Source organism: Lissotriton vulgaris, chromosome 8, assembly GCF_964263255.1.
Source record: "Lissotriton vulgaris chromosome 8, aLisVul1.2, whole genome shotgun sequence".
In the NCBI taxonomy this organism is placed as follows: domain Eukaryota; kingdom Metazoa; phylum Chordata; class Amphibia; order Caudata; family Salamandridae; genus Lissotriton; species Lissotriton vulgaris.
The window spans coordinates 300,257,549-300,278,444 of NC_141696.1; positions in this window are offsets into that span (position 1 = coordinate 300,257,549).

The following is a 20,896-nucleotide window of genomic DNA, read 5'->3' on the forward strand; positions in this document are numbered from 1 at the left end:
TCTCTAGTGTGGGGCGTGTGGGGCATTGGGAAAGTCTGAGGAGCCCTATTCTTTTAGAAAACCAAAACCAAAAGGTTACACTAAGAGAAAAGTTTGGAAAAAGACCTTGTGAAAGTGTCATAAACTTAAAACCGTCAATAATTCCTTACTGGATGAGTGAAAAGAGAGGTGAAAGTCTCTCTCCTAAAGAAGTAGTGGAAAGTGAAGGTCACACATACAGTGAGCAACAGGGAGGAACAGAGGGAGGAACAGAGGCAGCTGCAGAGAAAGCTGAAGTAGAAAATCAAGAAAATATAGATTTACTATCACAAAACCCAGGAAAAACTCACAATAACCACATCACTTTATCGTTTGGAAAAAATAAAAGCGTCAAAAATAAAAAAGAAAAAAGCCCACCACACTTTATTATTCTACAAGATCTAGAACAAGGAAGATACAAGGAGCTGGAACTTTTTTCTCTGTGCCAGAGAGATCAGAAGAGGGAGAAATAAGGTCAGCATATTGTCTCAGGAATCAAAACCTAAGCAAACAGAGCCTTCCATTGCCTACAAAAAAAAATGTATGACCCCCAGAAGCACAAAAAAAACCGTGAGAAATCCCCCACGTACAGAGGAATTGACAGAGAGTATAAAAAGCAGAGGGTCGAGGAAAAACAAGGATCAGAAAATAAAAATCACACCATCATTAAGATCATACTTTAAAATACAACAAGTGGTACAAGTAAGAGGAGGAAGTCACTGTCTAGCAAATAACACGACTGACGCAACAGATATAAAAAATACAGCGGACACAGTGCCCCCACAATTTTTAGCTCTAACATCAGACAATCAGAGCGTCAGCCCTATTTTTGAAAAAGAAGTGGAAGAGTCTGCAGACAAGGAAACACTAGCAGGAGCAGATATGCAGTCGCCGCCTCCTCCAGCTCCAATCATAAGTGTGACTTCCCCATTGAAACAATCTTTATTACTAAACCTGTCATCACAACCAGGACATCTATCGCAAGCAAGCTCAAGTGCCACACCGCAAGTCGAAATTGATCAAGAGACCCAAGAGGATGAGCCAGAACAGGAACCTATGGAATATATAGACAAAAGCAAGACAGAAAATATTCTAGAACTGTGCCTGGATAAAATGACGGAAAAAATAATGGGGGAAATGAGAGAAAAATGTTCAATCTCAGAAGGAAATCAGAACAAAATACAGGAAGTTGTCGAAAGTTTAGATCAGAAATTAAATCATTTAGGGGTCAGAGTCACAGCGGTTGAGAATAAGTTGGGCTCCTTAAGCAAAAAAGTAGACACAAACCAAAGAGAAATAAGACAGTTAAAAGACAACGAGAAAGCCATCAAGGAGAAACTAGAATCTTTGGAAAACCAAGGAAGAAGGAATACTATTCGCGTATTGAATGTCCCTGAAAACTCAGAGGGAGCAGATATTAAGGCTTACGTAATATCTCTCTTAGAAGAATTTCTCCCCTGGACAAAAGACTGTGATTTAGCAGCGGACATCCAACGAGTCCATAGAGACCCATTCAGAAAGAGTAAAGAGAAGAAAACTCCGAGGAAAATCTTGGTAAATTTCAGAACCTATTCTCTGAAGGAAAAAATATTGAGTGAGGGTCTAAAAATTGGGAACTTCAACATAGTCAATGTTTTTATGTATGTATATATTTTATCTATTTTAAAGTATCATATGGCAAAGAAACCATATCAATGCTTTTACGGTATTATTTCATAATACTACTTTTACTGGACGCACTTTACTTTATGATAAGCATTGCAATTGTGGCAATTCATTTCTCTCGCATGAGAAAGAAGACTGCTCAATAAAATAACACCTTTTATTGAAAACGCCCGTCTCTCTATTTCTCTGCACTCTGGTGAAACTAAGTATGCACGATTGACTGAGTGAAATAGCTTTCTATTGTTTTCACACGACTCTAGAGATACACTCTATTCTGAGGGAGCAAAGTTGTCATGTTTGTATGGTTGTCTGAAGCGGATCCCTTCTTGTCTAAATCCGGAGAGTTAACTCTTTCCTGAACATTCGAGAAAGTTTCTAGTGACCTCTGAGCTAGGTGGCAAAACTAATTAAGTCTAATATAGTCAGTAGAGACCTTGTCGACCTCAGTCCTACGTCTACACTACTGTTTATATTATTCCAATGCACAGAGCCTATTGGGAATATAGGAACTACACTACAGTGTCTCTGGTGCCTGTTAGATTGAAGTGTAGAAAACTGGTGCACTGCCTAAGACACTGAACAGGTTCGCTGAGAGCATTTGCCCTGGTGGGTGATTGCCCTATCCTGAAAGAAGAATCTTTTCCCTTGAAACTGGGCAGGGATTCTTGAGTTGCGAGTTGTGCAGCTCCACAGTGGAAACAGCAAGAGCCTGCCTGTGAGGCTCAAATGGACATAGGGGGAAGACTCCCCACTGGCTAGTTGTACAGCAGCTTCAATTTCCCCAAGGACTTAATTTTTGTCAATAATGTGTTGACATTGGTCGTCCCATTTTTGAAGAGGAGCAGCCCTTTGCGGCTCCTCGTCCTAATTCCTATGACCCTGTGTGGTCCTCCTGGTCCCTTGGAGCCAGGATTGTTTTTGTAATAACCTGTCTAACTTCCTTAATATTTGTATTTTTTTATCATGTTTATTCTGCATGAAAAACGTTTTACTGAGCAATTGAAAAATGTGACTTTGCCCTTTCCTTGAATGTATTAACTCCTCCTCACAGCTCTCCAGCTCTTCTCCTTGGCAAAGGTACCTCTTGATTTCAGAAGTGATGTAAAGTTTTGGGGTTTAAGGTCCACTACTTATACCACATTTTGTCTTTGTTCTTCTTTGTGCAAGGGGCTGATGCCATGTGTAACAGCACTCTATGCAGGCACCACCACTGAACTCATGCAAATACTTCAGATGATACAGAACACAACTGCCAAACTGATCCCACATCACCTAGCACCTGAAGGAGTCCCATTGGCTTTCCATCCAGAAAAGATGCAACTTCAAGCTGCTGACCCATTCCTACAAAGCCCTCAAGAACTCAAGTACTAGACTACATGAACCACCACCTGCATTTCCACTGACCTATCAGGAACCTCTGCCACACACACCTTGCTCTCACACAGATAACATGCATCCGCCACTGCCACTCTGGAGGATGTTTCTTCTCCCACCATTCCACCAAAGCCTGGAACACTCTCCACCTCTGCACGGCACTTTCACTGACTCAATTCAGAGAGGGACTCAAGCCGTGGCTCTTCAACTTATACCTGCAGCACAGCACCTGGATACCCGCTTGGGTGATAAGCCTCATTGTACAAGTACGACTTGATTGATTGAAGATTCAATGACTTAGCCATCAAAACAAATGTAGGTATTGCACAGTGCCGTTGTTCAAATAAACTTTATAGACAACCTCCTACTTTCAAGGTAACACTCACTAAGCACTCTACTATGTTTCTACTTCTGGGCTCTCAGCCTATGTTGCTCATATGTATTTCTGCACTGAAACACCACACATATCACGCCATAATTGACATGCCTCTTTCTGTTTGAATTACGAACAAAAAACATTTGATTCTAAGGTGATGCTTCATCAAGCTTATGTATAGGAAGGATGCACTTTAATGTGGTGTGTTGCCATGGTGCGTGAGAGCCTGTCACTGTGTAATGTATGAATGCCATCATTAGTTATATGCCTAAATGTAGGTATATAAATCATTGCTTAAATACACAAATTAGACCTTCCCAAATGCATATGGGTTAATGTAAATTAGATGGAGTGAGATTAACTGGGTGTCAAGTTTGGTGGTAGGGACAAAGAAAGGAGATTTGAGGAGGTGCTAAAATACTTTGTAGAATGGGGAATGGAAGACTCCATTAAGGGAGAAACAAGACATATGCATTTTAAACCAAAAGGAAATACAAACAGGACAGGGCAAAGTGAAAACATTGGGCCCAATTTCACAAAGGAGAATATAAACATGTATACTTATTCATGTATATTTACTCTTGCATCTAGGTGTAACAATCCACTTTTTGCTAATCACCATTTCTGAGTGCACAATTACATGTATATGTAGACTGACATGTCTCTACCCCTTCTAATAAAGAGGTGACACCTCCCATGATCGTATTTACAGCCATAAAGTTGCTACATGTAGTATTTTGACTATATTTTACATTATGCTTTATTGGTGGACATGTCCACCTTTGAGTTGGAGACTTCCACCAAGGGTATGGCAATCCCCCGATGGAAAACTATAGGGGCATTTTATAAAAAGTATAATTTAAAAAAGTATTTTAATGTCTAAAATAAATGTGAATGAATTTAAAATATTTATAAAGTAATTATAATATTAAAATAAAATGTTAAACTTCATAAATGCCTCCATTTGAATGATTATTAACTATTGATACAATGAAAACATATTAATTGAACTTCTAATTATTATTTTTAAACAGTAATTTAAAAAACTCATTCCCACTAACATTTTTATTTTATTTCACATTTTATATACTGATTAAAATGTTTATAGTGAATACTTTTAAAAACATATCCTGTTTCTAAAAACTGTACAAGTTTTTAACATTTTTATTTAGGCTTATTTCCAAATTATGAAAAGTTTTTGAATTTTACATGTTGAACTAATTTAATTTATTTAGTCTTGGCCTATGCGATGTTACTTTAATTGCCAACCGCCATTGTTTTCTATGTGTCTGTGTTACAGCACAGTACCTAGCCATGCCTTATGCACAGGCTGGCATGGAGTACTTTTGAGACTGATTTTGCACTTTAAGCACTGTAGCAACTTTAGGAGTGCATTTAGTGAATAGTAATTGTCTTACTCGTTCGTGAGTTTGTGTTTTGATTTAGCATGTCCCTTCCAAACCCTCTTTAATTTCCCCTAAATCATTACCATTTAGTTAGTCATTCCCAAATTTAGTACTAATATACCCATGTGCTTAGATATCTTCGTCACCCTGGCAGAAATCCATGCACAGAAAAATTAAGAGGGGCGGATGTGCAGGTCTCGGGCCATAGGTTTGTGAATTCAATTTTATAGTGTATGAGTAGTACTATTGTAGAGATACTTTATGTACTACAAAATCCAGTTTGTGAAACAGGTGTAAAGTATGGAAAAAACACAAAGTAAGTGTATGATAAAAAGATCTTCAACAGACCTTCAACTTCATCTGCCTCCTCAGCCCCATCCACAGTTGTATAATACAATCTCAAATACCTAGAATACCAGTGAGATTGCCCATATTTTCCTCATTTAATTTATAAAATTACATCTGTGAGAGCCTATTTCATTTTTTAGTAATTGTAAGTGACATAAAAATGTTTGAAAACATTGTTTTTCCAATAAATTAGCAAATTTAAAATGAATAATAGGTATGAAGACACTGATGGTAACAAAAAAACTTACCCTTCCATATAAACTCAAAAAGATTGTTTATACAAGTGTTTATATAAATGTAAACTGCCTAAAACCTCATTCTGATGAACTGACACTCAGACCTGAGTGGAGCAAACCATTGACAGGATTCATGAGTTGCTTTAGAAGCGACCCCTCACATGCCTAATAGGCACTCTAATGCCATCTACATTTGATATCTTGATAAGACGTGATAATTTAACAAACAATTTTACATATTAGGAATACAATTATATAGTATATAAACATAATACTAAGTCCGGATACATTTCCATTCCCTTCCCCAAACATAAATGGAAGCCACATTCTGCCTCCAGTAAAATAAAGCAGATTGAAAAAACTAGTGAGGATATCAGCATAACTTATATGGAAATGAGAAGAAATCAGCTTAGTCCACTTTGTGGAAAAAACTACAATTTTAAAAAGTCAAATGGAAAATTTGAAATACATCTAAAAAATTAACCCGCAATTTATTATTTTACTAGCTATTTTGACAAAATATGGTAGCAAATTATTTGCAGTCCTATAGAAAAATAAACTGATATTCTATTAGGGATCGATCAATCAATCAATCATTTGTAAAGTGCACTACATATCCGCGTGGGTCTCAAGGTGCTGGGGGGGGGCGCTACTGATCGAACAGCCAGGTCTTGAGTATCCTCCTGAAGGTCAGTAGGTCTTGGGTCTGTCGTAGGCTCAGTGGAGGGTGTTCCATGTCTTGGCGGCGAGGTGGGAGAAGTATCTCCCACCGGTGGTTGTTTTTCAGATGCGTAGGACAGTGGCAAGTGAGAGGTCGGCGGAGCATAGCTGGCGGTTGGAGATGTAGAAGGAGAGTCATCTGTTGAGGCAGGCTGGGCCGGTCTTGTGGAGTGCCTTGTGTGCGTGGGTGAGGAGCTTGAAGGACATCCTCTTGTTGACGGGGAGCCAGTGCAGGTTTCTCAGGTGGGGGGTGATGTGGCCATGGCGTGGTAAGTCGAGGATCAGTCGTGCCGAGGCGTTTTGGATGCGTCGTTGTCGTTTGATGAGCTTGGTCGTGACTCCTGTGGAGAGTGCTTTTCTGTAATTGAGTCTCCTGCTGACAAGGGCCTGGGTGACTGTCTTTCTTGTATCTGTCGGGATCCATCCGTAGATCTGGCGGAGCATGCGAAGGGTGTTGAACCAGGAGGAGGAGATGGCGTTGACTTCCTTGGTCATTGAGAGCGTTGAGTCGAGGATGATTCCCAGGTTGCATGCATGGTCGAAGGGTGTCGGGCTGCCCCCAGTGCCGTTGGTAACCAGGAGTCGTCCCAGGCTGAAGGGTTGGAGCTGAGGATATGGACCTCAGTCTTGTCCGAGTTCAGCTTCAGATGGCTGGTCTTCATCCAGTCGGCGACGGCATTCATTCCTTCGTGGAGGTTGGCTTTGGTGGTGATGGGGTCTTTGGTGAGGGAGAGGATCAGCTGAGTGTCGTCAGCGTAGGAGAATATGTTGAGGTTGTGCTTTCGGGCTACGTGTGCGAGCGAGGCCATGTAAATGTTGAACAGCGTCGGGCTGAGGGAGGATCCCTGGGGTATGCTGCAGATTATCTTGGAGGCTTTGGAACGGAATGGGGGGAGGCAAGCGCTCTGGATTCTGCTGGAGAGGAAGGAGGTGGTCTGGTCTAATCCAGAGCCTTGTCTCGTATCCCTTTGGCATGGAGGCATTCGCATAGTGTGCAGTGGCAGACGTGTCGAAGGCAGCAGAGCAGTCTAGGAGGATGAGTGCTGCGTTCTCGCCATTGTCCAGCAGGGTCCTGATGTCATCGGTGGTGGCGATGAGGGCAGTCTCGGTGCTGTGGTTGCTGCAGAACACTGACTGGGAAGGGTCCAGGATTCTGTGTTACTGTCTGTTGGTGCTGTCTGGGTGTTAAAGCTGTTGTGGATGTCTGCTATCTTGCGGTGAAAGAAGGTGGCGAGGGAGTCGCACAGGGCTTGCGACGGCAGGATGCCGTTGGTGTTGGAGCTGGGGTTGGGGAGCTCCTTCACGATGTTGAAGAGCTCCTTGCTATTGTGTCTGTTGTTGTCGAGGCAGTCTTTGAAGGAGGTCCTCTTGGCCGCCCTGATGAGATGGTGGTGGTTGCGGAAGGTGTCCTTGTGTGCTGTGTGGCTGTCCAGAGTTTGTTCACTGTGCCATTTCTTCTCTAGGTTCCAGCAGGCTTGCTTGGAGGCTAGGAGTTCTGGGATGAACCAACTGGCCCTCTTGCTGGTGTCTCTGTGGGGGGGTTTCTTCAGCAGGATGAGGGTGTTGGCTCAGTCCTTGAGCCAACGTCTGAGGCTGTGGGCAACGTCGTCGGTATTGGAGGGTTTGGTGGGTGAGCTGAGAGTGAGGTTTGCGTGTAGTTGGTCTTCGGTGATTTTGCTCCAGTAGCGGCGGGGGATCTGTTGGGTGCGGTGGTGTGTGGTGGGCTTCTGGAAAGCGAAGAAGATGGTCGGTCCAGAGGAGTTCAGTGGTGTGGCTGACGGAGACATGCGGGCTTGAGGAGAAGACGGGGTTGAGTGTGTGGCCGCCAGAGTGGGTGGGCACTGTGACGAGTTGCTTCAGTCCGAGGTTGGCGAGGTTATTGATCAGGGTTGTGGAGTACCCATCACCATTGTGACTGAGTAACCCACCTGCAAAAATGTAATCAGGCCCTTTGTCTCTTGAGCATGCGACAATGGACAGTCTGAGCCACTCCTGACATACTCCAGAAGACAATAATCTGACCTCTGTGCTCAGGAAAGCAAGTGGTTGTCAACATCTGGACATTCTATTGGCATTACTCATTTGGGAGGAGTGAAGGAGCAGTAGGGAAAAGAAAGTAAAGTCTTCATACTACCTCATTTTAACTTGTTAACTCCGAAAGGGGTTATGATTTTCTCCCATTCCTTTTCAGGGCTGTCCTTGATTTTCTGGCCCTACCTCCAGCAGAGGGAAAATAGTTATTGATCCAGATAGAGAGAATACATTTCATCTAAATGGGGGGGCTTAGTCGTTTTGGATATAGGGGTTCTGTGAATTTTAGGAGTAAAGCAAAGAAGTTCTGCAAAAAAAGGTGGGCACAGAAAGAAATATACTATCTGAATATACTACTTAATACTTGGGATCTAACCCTTCAAGATGGCAACCTCTTTTTAAAAAAGCAGGTGGCATTTTCATTTGGGTATTTTGAGTATCTCTTGTTTAACTATGTTACTCATCACCAAATGTTTATCAATTACAGAAAAGTTCCTTAACATAGATTGTAGTAACATCTCTCACTTTCAATGTGCTATATTCTGTATGCATATTCCTATCACATAGTATGTCATTCCATATTTTATCTAAGATTAAAACCATTCTAAGAAGGATCTTTAGGCTATGTTCATAACTGACTTGTGTGACATCATGAAACCTTCTGTTTACACATAGTTTTATTGAGTAACAGAGACTCTCATTATAAACATTGATACATATTCCACCACAGAACAGAGATGCTGTGATTTATTTAGAATTTTAAAAAGTCCTCTAAAATGGTGGAGTTGGTTACATTCTTGCAGTAGATTAGTGTGACATTACATGACTGGATTATGCATATCACCTTGGCAGACCACTGATTGCATGTTTTATTTAGCATCAAACAACTATAAGAATACAGCATAGGCTGTACCTACATAATTGCCAATGGCACAGTCTCAGAAGCATCACTCTAGAATTGCAAAAAAGACTACCTGTTGTGGGGTGGGTGAGATATGAGTTTTGTGAATCTGTTGAGAGTTGGCATTTGCCAGTATGCCGCTTTAATACAGAGCTGGTCTTGTTCGGTTTTAATACTCTGTAATCTTTTATATTAGGTTTTTTATCTTCTATAACCTATGGATAGCCAAATTATATTTGTGTGGTATGGTGATATATACAAGTTTGTTGTCTTGCCCGCTATTGCCATTGAGTAACATCTTTGTGGCTATGGCAGTTGTTGGTGATCTAGCTTGACCATTGCTGGAGTGGGGTTTCTTGATTATCAAATGTTGGGTATAATCATTATACAAACCCTTCCGTTGGTTTCTAAACCTTTGTTAGTTGACAAGGAAAGTCAGTAAGGAGCTATCATTTAGATTAATTTCCATTGACAATGAAGAATGATTGAAACTTCAAAGTAGATGACAAAGAGAAAAGGAATGAGTAAAAGAGATTTATTAACAAATTAATTTATTCGAAAATCATTACTTCTTTAATTGTTCAATTTTTGTTTATTATTATCTTAGGTATAAATTCTCTAAAAGTTGATATTTAAAAAAAAAAAGTAAAATAGATCATTGGTAAGAATTACAAAGAGAATGCAGAATATGCAACAAGGGGGTTCCTTTAACAAATTATTTAATCTAAATTAAAGAAGGATAAGTCGGAAGGTGCTTTTAGTCAATTAGGTAAGGTGTCAGCTTCAGAAAACCAAATTAAGCTTTTTGATGAGCGAATTGGAATGTTCAGTCATGAAGCCTTTGCATTGAAGCAGTAGAGATTGACAGAGTTGAGAAGGATCTTACCAATTCCAAATCAGCAAGCATCTATGGGTTCTGCTTCTTAACTAGACTAAGAAACACACAATTTTTCCACAAAACTGAATGACGTGATTGTTGCAGCTCATTCAGCATGCTGTTTGTTTCTCAGAAAGGAAACCCCCGAATTTAGTATTTTCTTTCATGAAAATCCAAAAAACAAGAACCTTGTCCCTAATGTGAATGAAGTCTTCTTTATATGTGGGTATATTGTTGATTTTCCCTGAGTGTGTCGTCAGGCGGCCTACCATAATTAGGTTGGATCTTCAAAATTGAATGTCATTCTCATTGAGTTCTTCCTGGGGTCCATCAGGTCATATTTTAACGACACAAATTCCCCTAATAGTATGCATTATGTGCGCTATTTGTTCATTATCTATAGCCTGCTAAAAGGACAGAGCTTTCAAATAATCGCAAAGTGCAGTTATGTTTTTCTGGACTTCAGCAATATTAGCAAAGATAAAAAATGCGGTCACAGCTAATAAAGACGAAATGCTGAATCCAAGCTTCCTATGTTCTTCTTCCTAGCGGTTTTGACCAGCCGCTGGTAAAAATATGTCTATGTTAATATGGCTTTCATTAAATTTCCTGTTGTGAATCACCGCTGCACTAATCTGTGTTAGACATCTAGACAATAAGCATGCAGCGCGTATGTAAGAACAATTAAAAGGATGATACAACTTGGAAGCTGGTTAACAAACATTCTTTCTATTCTCCGCTTCAGAATGTTTTATTTTAACTTTAAGAACTTCATCCTGCGTTGTGCTGCATTTTAATATGGCAGATTTTCTGCATAATTATCAACCCACATAATTGCAATTTTTACAGGCTGCGTCATCGCACGAAGTAAAACTATCCACTTATCTATTTTCAGCCTTCATTGAGCAGGTTTAAAAATGTTTAAAGCAAAGTTCTGCAATGCAGAACAAAACGGAAACTGGCATTGTAACGTCATGGCTCACATGTTATTCCCAACCCCAGGACTAAAATGTATGGATTGAAAATGGTTGTACCAGTCGACGTATTCCTCCAACCGACCCCCCTCATTTTTCAGACCAATTGAAAATAATCCAAGGTGTGCTCATAAAATAAATGCATGGTAAAATTGCACCATTCTTCTGTCCGTCCCATGTTCTTGGAAGCTTATTTGCTTGTACCAAAATCTCTTTATTCATAAAACCAATTTCAAATGAATGCAGTCAATCAGACACGTGTCCACATTGTCACTTTCAAAATTGGGATTTTGCATTACTTTGCGTAGTGAGCGTGAATTGCGTCAGCTTTTTTATGCTGCTGCTTGCATTATCCTCTCTATGAGGATGGTGGAGGTAGTGAGTAGCAAACAATCAATTTCCAGTAAAGAGCGACGCTACGCCTCGGTGAAAAAATACTTTCAGGGTTTCAACATACAGACGAATTATCAGACCAAGTGCTCGTGCGCTGTAGGGTTGTTTTTGTAAACGGATGGAACTATACGCAGATACAATGCAAGCTTATGTGTAGGGAGAAGCTTGGTGCAAGCACTTACGTTACAGGTATTCATGTCAATCTGGGGAGTGACTGTAATAGACGAATGTTGTGTCTTTTACCCTGCACATTGTGTAATGGGGTGAACAGGCCAAGTATAATACAAAAAAGGGGGGCAAAGATGGGAAAATGTTTAATGACCTTGCATTGTTGCAGTCCCTATAACTACATATCAAACAATGTGCAACAATGGGTCAACGCAGGAGTGCAGCAAACTATATGCCTGTGTGTGGAAAAGAGACACAATTCCTGAATCCCAAGTATCCTTGGTGAAAAAGTGTTCCCATCAGATACCCGTCCTGTACCGCCCTACATCACTTGGGATCCTTCACCCGAAGGAAGTGGAAAAGACCACTTAGGATTAGGTAGAGTGTAACCTAATCAGAGTTTGAAGGAATGTAAAGTGTGTGGGTTTGAACTGAGTGTAGGTATCAGGGGGTACAAAAAATTAACAAAAAAGCAGTGCATAAAGTGCTCAATGTGGCAGCTAGAAGTGAAGAAGTTAATATTGGGTTGTAGGAGTGGAAATTAGAATTTAATAGAGTCCTACCCACACCCAAGGTTAAAAAACAGTGCAAGTAGTGGTAACAAATAACTACTCAGATGGTAACTAGGTCGACATGTTTCTGCAGTGAGTTGGTTCAAGAGATACCAGTCTGCTTCATCAGGACCTTCGTAATGTTCAAGTGCAACTGCTGTTAACAATGATTATCAATGTATGAAAAAAAGTCATGTCACCTGCAAGCGCCAGTGGATATGGTCCAAACCAGTAGGCAATAGACAAACACACATAAAGAAAAACACACACAGTAATTAAAAGTTTGCTGCAGAACACAGAGATATGTTCGTGAAGTATTAATATGCCACGCAGTTCATGGTCAGTATTTGTCATATCAATCAAATGTATGGGCCAGGTGCATACATCCTGGGCCTGGATTTAGTTGTTTCACTCACCCAAGTTCTGGGGAAAGCGTTCTCCACCTCACCCGGCAACAGCTCAGGTACAAATGGAGCACCGCTCTATTGGATGTGAGACAGAAAAAGGAAAACATGAAAGAGGAAGAGATCACCGAAACTCCATCCGGCACCCCATCCACTCTATTAATGAGTATTGCTTTACACTAGGTGACGTGATTTATACCACCCTCAAAATTTCCACTTAGTGATGTTAGGTAGAAAACAACTCTCTGTTAAGTCTAGAGCTGCCCGTTTCATACTGCTCTGCTATAAAAAAAGGCGTGACTTAAAACAACATCTAGCTGTACATATGGACAGAACACCCTCACCTTGACATGGCATACCATGAGATTTCTGGAATGCCATACTGCCGCCAGGGTTCTGTATAGGACTATTTATGTAGTGTTCACAAAGAACAGATTTTATTTGTCCAAGCAACCGGCTTCAGTGTCTTTATTTCCGACACTCAAAAACGGAAAAACAGCATTTCGCTCTATATGCGCTTTTATGAGTCTACCCCCAGTGCATTGGCGTTCTCCTCGTTTTTAATTTAACGCGCACCACAGCTCGTTCCCCTTAACGGCGGTTCCACCCGGGGGAGACTAGGCACAACAAAAGATTCCTCCCTTGTTCCCCATGGCGCTTACCTGTCCGTCGGTACTCCTCGCCTTCCTCTAGGCTGACTTGTGGGCGGTACCGACTGGACAGGAAGCGAACTACTTATCTGTTTGTTGGTTGGTCCGGTGCGCTCCACGTGGGCTTCGCGTCATCCGGCGCGTCTACCAACAAGCTGGTGTTGCCTATCCGCTGGTTGGCTAAACGTAGCCACGCGGTAAGCGAACTACTTATCTGTATGTTGGTTGGTCCGGGGCGCTCCACGTGGGCTTCGCGTCATCCGACGAGCGTCATTAAAAAACATTGGGGCATCTTGAACACGGGGAATGACACAATACCGGCCCCCCTTTTTGCCTTTAAACGGGGACCCAGCCTTAGGGACAAATTGGTCCATACAAGACCTAGAACTGAAATCCCTAAAAGCATAGGCACCCTATGGGACTTGCCAGCTGTGACCGGACATCATCCTTGCGGACAATGTACAGCGTGTCCTCAAACCCGCAAATCCACAACACTTGATATCGGCACAGAATATCCCTGGGAACAGCGGAGGTTCACGAACTGCAACAGTTCGAACCTCATTTATCTAATAAACTGTCCCTGTGGAAAAAAGTACGTGGGGATGACCACGAGGAAGGTAAAGATAAGGATCTCCGAGCACAAGAGTTCAATACGGTGTAACAAACAAGCAACCCGTATGACTAAACACTTTTTGGAGGCACATCATACACCAACAGACCTCCAATGGACTGTGCTTGAACAGCCGATGATCCCTAAACATGTTACTGATGTCAGCACATTTCTACACCGCAGAGAACAGAGGTGGGTGTACAAGCTTCAAACAGACATCACGGGTTTAAATGAAGATATCCCGTGGATGTCCCTATAAAGTTTAAGATCAAGAGCACAGGGCCAACTATATTCAATCATTTAAAAATGCCAGGTTGTCATTAGCCATCATCCCGATTCCAGTCAGATTATAAAGAATAAAATATTGGTCTGACAAAAAATCGAACCATGGCACAGTCTTAGAGCTGTAAAGTCACAGTCTAAATCTCTGACCTTTCTCAATAATTTTTAAAAACCATTTCCAATATACTAGACATTCTTTGGGTCAATCAAATTACATAGGGATCGAATACCACTATTGAACTACAAATTCCATCAGCATTGTAGTCTTAGCACTGATTATGCTCTGTTCATAATACACGAAGGATGCCCGAACTACAATTCCCATTAGTTTTGTAGTCCTCGCGTTGAATACCACATAGTGACAAAAAACGGAGCATGCGCGTTATCGCGTGGCTACGTCTAGCCAACCAGCGGATAGGCAACACCAGCTTGTTGATGGACGCGCCGGATGACGCGAAGCCCACGTGGAGCGCCCCGGACCAACCAACATACAGATAAGTAGTTCGCTTACCGCGTGGCTACGTTTAGCCAACCAGCGGATAGGCAACACCAGCTTGTTGGTAGACGCGCCGGATGACGCGAAGCCCACGTGGAGCGCACCGGGCCAACCAACAAACAGATAAGTAGTTCGCTTCCTGTCCAGTCGGTACCTCCCACAAGTCAGCCTAGAGGAAGGCGAGGAGTACCGACGGACAGGTAAGCGCCATGGGGAACAAGGGAGGAATCTTTTGTTGTGCCTAGTCTCCCCCGGGTGGAACCGCCGTTAAGGGGAACGAGCTGTGGTGCGCGTTAAATTAAAAACGAGGAGAACGCCAATGCACTGGGGGTAGACTCATAAAAGCGCATATAGAGCGAAATGCTGTTTTTCCGTTTTTGAGTGTCGGAAATAAAGACACTGAAGCCGGTTGCTTGGACAAATAAAATCTGTTCTTTGTGAACACTACATAAATAGTCCTATACAGAACCCTGGCGGCAGTATGGCATTCCAGAAATCTCATGGTATGCCATGTCAAGGTGAGGGTGTTCTGTCCATATGTACAGCTAGATGTTGTTTTAAGTCACGCCTTTTTTTATAGCAGAGCAGTATGAAACGGGCAGCTCTAGACTTAACAGAGAGTTGTTTTCTACCTAACATCACTAAGTGGAAATTTTGAGGGTGGTATAAATCACGTCACCTAGTGTAAAGCAATACTCATTAATAGAGTGGATGGGGTGCCGGATGGAGTTTCGGTGATCTCTTCCTCTTTCATGTTTTCCTTTTTCTGTCTCACATCCAATAGAGCGGTGCTCCATTTGTACCTGAGCTGTTGCCGGGTGAGGTGGAGAACGCTTTCCCCAGAACTTGGGTGAGTGAAACAACTAAATCCAGGCCCAGGATGTATGCACCTGGCCCATACATTTGATTGATATGACAAATACTGACCATGAACTGCGTGGCATATTAATACTTCACGAACATATCTCTGTGTTCTGCAGCAAACTTTTAATTACTGTGTGTGTTTTTCTTTATGTGTGTTTGTCTATTGCCTACTGGTTTGGACCATATCCACTGGCGCTTGCAGGTGACATGACTTTTTTTCATACATTGATAATCATTGTTAACAGCAGTTGCACTTGAACATTACGAAGGTCCTGATGAAGCAGACTGGTATCTCTTGAACCAACTCACTGCAGAAACATGTCGACCTAGTTACCATCTGAGTAGTTATTTGTTACCACTACTTGCACTGTTATTTAACCTTGGGTGTGGGTAGGACTCTATTAAATTCTAATTTCCACTCCTACAACCCAATATTAACTTCTTCACTTCTAGCTGCCACATTGAGCACTTTATGCACTGCTTTTTTGTTAATTTTTTGTACCCCCTGATACCTACACTCAGTTCAAACCCACACACTTTACATTCCTTCAAACTCTGATTAGGTTACACTCTACCTAATCCTAAGTGGTCTTTTCCACTTCCTTCGGGTGAAGGATCCCAAGTGATGTAGGGCGGTACAGGACGGGTATCTGATGGGAACACTTTTTCACCAAGGATACTTGGGATTCAGGAATTGTGTCTCTTTTCCACACACAGGCATATAGTTTGCTGCACTCCTGCGTTGACCCATTGTTGCACATTGTTTGATATGTAGTGAACAGGCCAAGGCCAGATGCCCGGCTACAGCGCAGATGGGCAGCGCAGGGGCAGGCCGCAGAGCCACAGCAGGAGGAACAGACTCAGCCCACGCTTTGATACTTGGGCGGAAGTGACGCCTCGAGCGGTCGCCACCCCATTTATTAGCTCCCCGCAGGCCACGCCTGGCCTGCGGATGTAGGGATGCGTGGGGCTGTGCAAACACTAGAATGGCAACATTACACCCCTATCCAACTCAGTTATTATGAATGTCTTTACCGTTCAAATACGTTGATGCCCACGGGCCATGGGGTCCCAGGGCCTCATGAACAGACATAGTCCTTCAGTTTCTGGCTCAGGCGTGGATTTGGTCTTAGGTGGTATGGCTGTGAACCAATGCGCCCTTCTTGGGTGGATGGACCCGGACTCCCCGGGTCCGCCTCACGAGGTGGAGACAGAGAGATGTCTAGGGCTTCCCTGGATGGGCTGGTGGCAGGTGCCTCAGCATCATCTTCAGCTATGTCCTCGGTTCGGGACATTGGGTGTAGGATGACGGTCTCTGAGCGGTGGTCTGGCGAGACTTCTTTGAACAATGATGTGTTTCGGGATACTTCCTCCATCCCCCTGCGAGCTGTTACCATCGAGCCATTGGTCATTGTTACTGTCCAGGCGCCAGGTTCATATCGTGTCATGAATTTTCCTACTTGGCGTCGGTTCTGCAGGATGACCGTCGCTCCGGGCCTGAGCCTTCTGGGGGTGGCCCGACGGCGTCTACTTGCCACTTGGTTTTGCCGCTTCTCCGTTCTTGCATTCCCTCTGCGTCCAGGGGAAGGGGCGACCATTCCGGTGTGGCAGGAAGGAGGTCTCGCCGCGGTCCTTGTAGCATCAGGGCCCACAGGCTCCGTTGGGTCGTGCAATGCGGGGTGCTCCGGTATTCCCTCAGGAATTCACACAGCCGGTGTTCCTGGTCTGCTTGTTCAACTGTGGATATTCGGAACATCTTGTTTAACATTTGCATTAATCTCTCGACGTCCCCGTTTGCCTGGGGCCATTGAGGGGTGATGCGTCGATGGGTGATTACCCGTTGCTGGAGAAACGTGGCGAATTCAGCCACTTGGAATGGGGGTCCGTTGTTGCTGCGGACCTCTTGCGGGAATCCAAACATCGCAAACGTTTTCTCTAGGACAGGACCTATGTGGCTAAATGCTGTCGATGCCACCGGCTCAACTATGGGGTATTTCGAGTAGGCGTCCTCTATGACGAGGGTATGCCGGCCTCCAGGGAAACTGCCAAAGTCCATGTTGATCTTTGACCACGGTACGGTGCAGGCTTCTTCGGTGATGACGGGTAAGGGCTTCTCCGGACCCCCTGTCAACTGGCACGGCATGCACTGTCTGACCCACTCTTCCACCATTTCTTCCAACTCTGGGAACCATACCTTTTCCCTCATTCGTCATTTCATTTTGACGACGCCTTGATGTCCTCCGTGAGCTAGTTGGACAGCTCGTTGCTTGAGGCTTTGCGGGATCACTAGCCGATTCCCTCTCATCAGGACGCCGTCTTCTGTGGCGCTCAACTCGTGGCGGACTTGCCACATCTTCGTGAGCAGCTCCCAATCTTCCAGTGCCCAGCCATTCGCTTGCCGTAGGAAGTCGGTCCAGGAGCCTTCTTGTACTGCTCGGACGGTCTTGGTGTATACAGCATCGGTGACGGCTGCCTCCTTTACTTCCTCTAGAGACATGCGTTGGGGGCACAATGTGAGGGCCACCCAGTGTGCAAACTCTTCGCAGCCATCGTCCACTTCGGGTTGGTCTGCTGGAGCCGGGTGCCTGGATAGGAAGTCGGCTGGGTTCTTGGATCCTGGGCGGTAGGTAACCTCCATTTTGTAGGGTTGTAGCTGGACAGCCCATCGTTCAATCCGTGGCGGTGGATGGGGATCCGTCCCCTTGAAGAGAGGCACCAGCGGCTAATGGTCGGTCACCATGGTAAATGGTTGTCCTCGGAGATAGAGCAGAAAGTGTTTGCAAACCTCTTGATGGCGAGCGCCTCACGCTCTATCTAGGCATATCTGGCTTCTGTCGGGGTGAGGGCCTTGCTGGTGAAAGCTAGGGCGGCCCACTGGCCTGGCGTCTGCTCTTGGGTGAGCACTGCTCCCAGCCCGACCGGGCTTGTGTCTACTAGTACTTCTGTTGGTTTGGCTGGGTCAAAGTATGCTAGCGTGGCCTTTTCTAGGAGCGCGTCCTTGATGCGTTTGGAAGGCTTCCTCTTCTGTCTGGCCCCACTGCAAGATGGTGTCCGCCTTGGTGAGGGCTCAAAGCGGCTCGCTCCTGGTAGTGAGGCCGGGTATGAACCGCCCACAGTATGTGGCCATACCCAGGAAGCTTCTTACCTCCGTCGGTGTGGTAGGGGCGGGGGCGTTCTTGATGACCTGTGATTTCCGCGGGTCTACTTGGATGCCTTCCTGGTTGAATACATATCCAAAGAATTCCAGGGAGGGCTGAAAGAATTGGTACATTTCTCGATGGAGGGTCGCTCCATAGGCACTTAAACGCTTCAGGGTCTCGCGGAGGTGTTTGTGGTGATCCGCGGCGGTGGCAGAGTGGATGAGTATATCGTCACTCACATTGAGCACTCCGGGCAACCCTGGCAGAAGTTCTCTGATTGTGTTCTGGAACACTTCTTCCGTGGAAGATATGCCAAAGTTCAACCTCTTGTATCTTCGGAGACCCAGGTGGGTGCTGAAAGTGGTGATGAAACGGCTCTCTTCCACCAGGGGTAGTTGGTGGTACCTGGTTTTCAGGTCGATTTTAGAGAATGACTTTGATCCGGCGATGATGTCGTCCATCGTGGGTGTTACATGGCGTTCTCTTTTTATTGCCTTGTTGGGCAGTCACATATTTATGCAGAGGCGGTTGCCTCCTGGCTGCTTGGGCTTCTCTGCAATGACCATCGGGGACACCCATGGGGTAGGTCCGGATACTTTCTCGATGACCCCTTGCTTTTCTAGCTTCTCCAGTTCTTGTTCGACCAGTGGTCGGAGGTGGAATGAGATCCGTCGATGTTGCAGGGTGACAGGGCTGACTGTTTTGTCAATGTGTACTTTGATGGGCTCGCACTTTATGCAGACTAGACCTTGGAACAGTCCAGGAAACTGTGCTTGGAGTTCTTCTACCTGGTGGGCTCTGATCCTTCTGGCGAATGCAATCAGTTTCAGGTCTTCGGCCGTGTGACTGCTCAGGAGAGTGATGGCTTCCCTGTGAATTATGTGGATGGTGGCTGTTATTTCTTGGTTGTCCGCCTTGATGGGCACCACCATTTTTCCTTTCAGTGGCAAGGGTGTGTCTGACCCGTAGGCGAATATCCTGGTCCTGGACGGGATCACTGGCGGGCGAGGGCGTAGTCTTCGGTACTGTTGTAGGCCAATGACATTGACTGTGGCCCCCGTGTCAATGACTGTCTGAAAATCTGTTCCCGCTACCTGGACGATGCACGTCGGCTGAAGTCTGCGTCGTTGTTTGAGTTATTTCGAGAACAACACCACATATGCCTCCACGTCGTCGTCATCTGACGAGTCTTCTACTGATGGTAAGTATTGCACAGGCTTCTTTGGTGCGTCGTCGGGTGTTTCCGTGTCCGTGATCGCCAGTTGTCGGACTGCTCATGCCGGTGGTCTCTGTCCTCGGAAGCTCCTGGTGTTGTTGCGCCGTCTGCATACGGCCGCAAAGTGGTTAGCGATGCCACAGTTCGTGCAGGTTTTCCCTTGGGCTGTGCAATCCTTTGCTGCATGAGGTTCATGGCCGCAGTACCCGCACTTCGTGCTGGGTGTCTCCGCTCTGGGCTTTCAGAACTGGTCGCTCCTTTGCTTCGATCACACAGCATCCGCCTTCTCTGTTTTGATGGCTTCCATTTTTCCTTGGGGCTTGGTCAGCGCCTGGTCCATGGCTGTGGCTCGTGCATCTGATAGGCAATGCGAACTAGCGAGTATCAGGAAGTCTTCTAATGTGATGCCAGGTTTCCATAGAATGAGGCCACGTAACGTCTTGTCAGGGCACCCTTGGATGAGCTGCCTCTGGATGGCTTCTTGCTGGTTTATGTCGGTGCATGTGCTGGCTAGTTCTCTGACGCGTGCATAGTACGTGTCCATGGTCTCTTCTTTCCTCTGGCGTGCTTGGCCTAACTTGAACACCTCGAAATCTGGCATCAGCTGTGGGTCAAAGTGGTTATTGATCCGTTTCGGGATACTTCCTCCAGGCGCCAGGTTCATATCGTGTCATGAATTTTCCTCCTTGGCGTCGGTTCTGCAGGATGACCGTCGCTCCGGTCCTGAGCCTTCTGGGGGTGGCCCGACGGCGTCTACTTGCCTCTTGGTTTTGCCGCCTTCTCCACTCTTGCATTCCCTCTGCATCCAGGGGAAGGGACGACCATTCCGGTGTGGCAGGAAGGAGGTCTCGCCGCGGTCCTTGTAGCATCAGGGCCCACGGGCTCCGTTGGGTCATGCAATGCGGGGTGCTCCGGTATTTCCTCAGGAATTCACACAGCCGGTGTTCCGGGTCTGCTTGTTCGACTGTGGAAATTCGGAACATCTTGTTTAACGTTCGCATAAATCTCTCAACGTCCCCGTTTGCCTGGGGCCATTGAGGGGTGATGCGTCGATGGGTGATTACCCATTGCTGGAGAAATGTGGCGAATTCAGCTCCTTGGAAATGGGGGTCCATTGTTGCTGCGGACCTCTTGCGGGAATCCAAACATCGCAAACATTTTCTCTAGGACAGGACCTACGTGGCTAAATGCTGTCG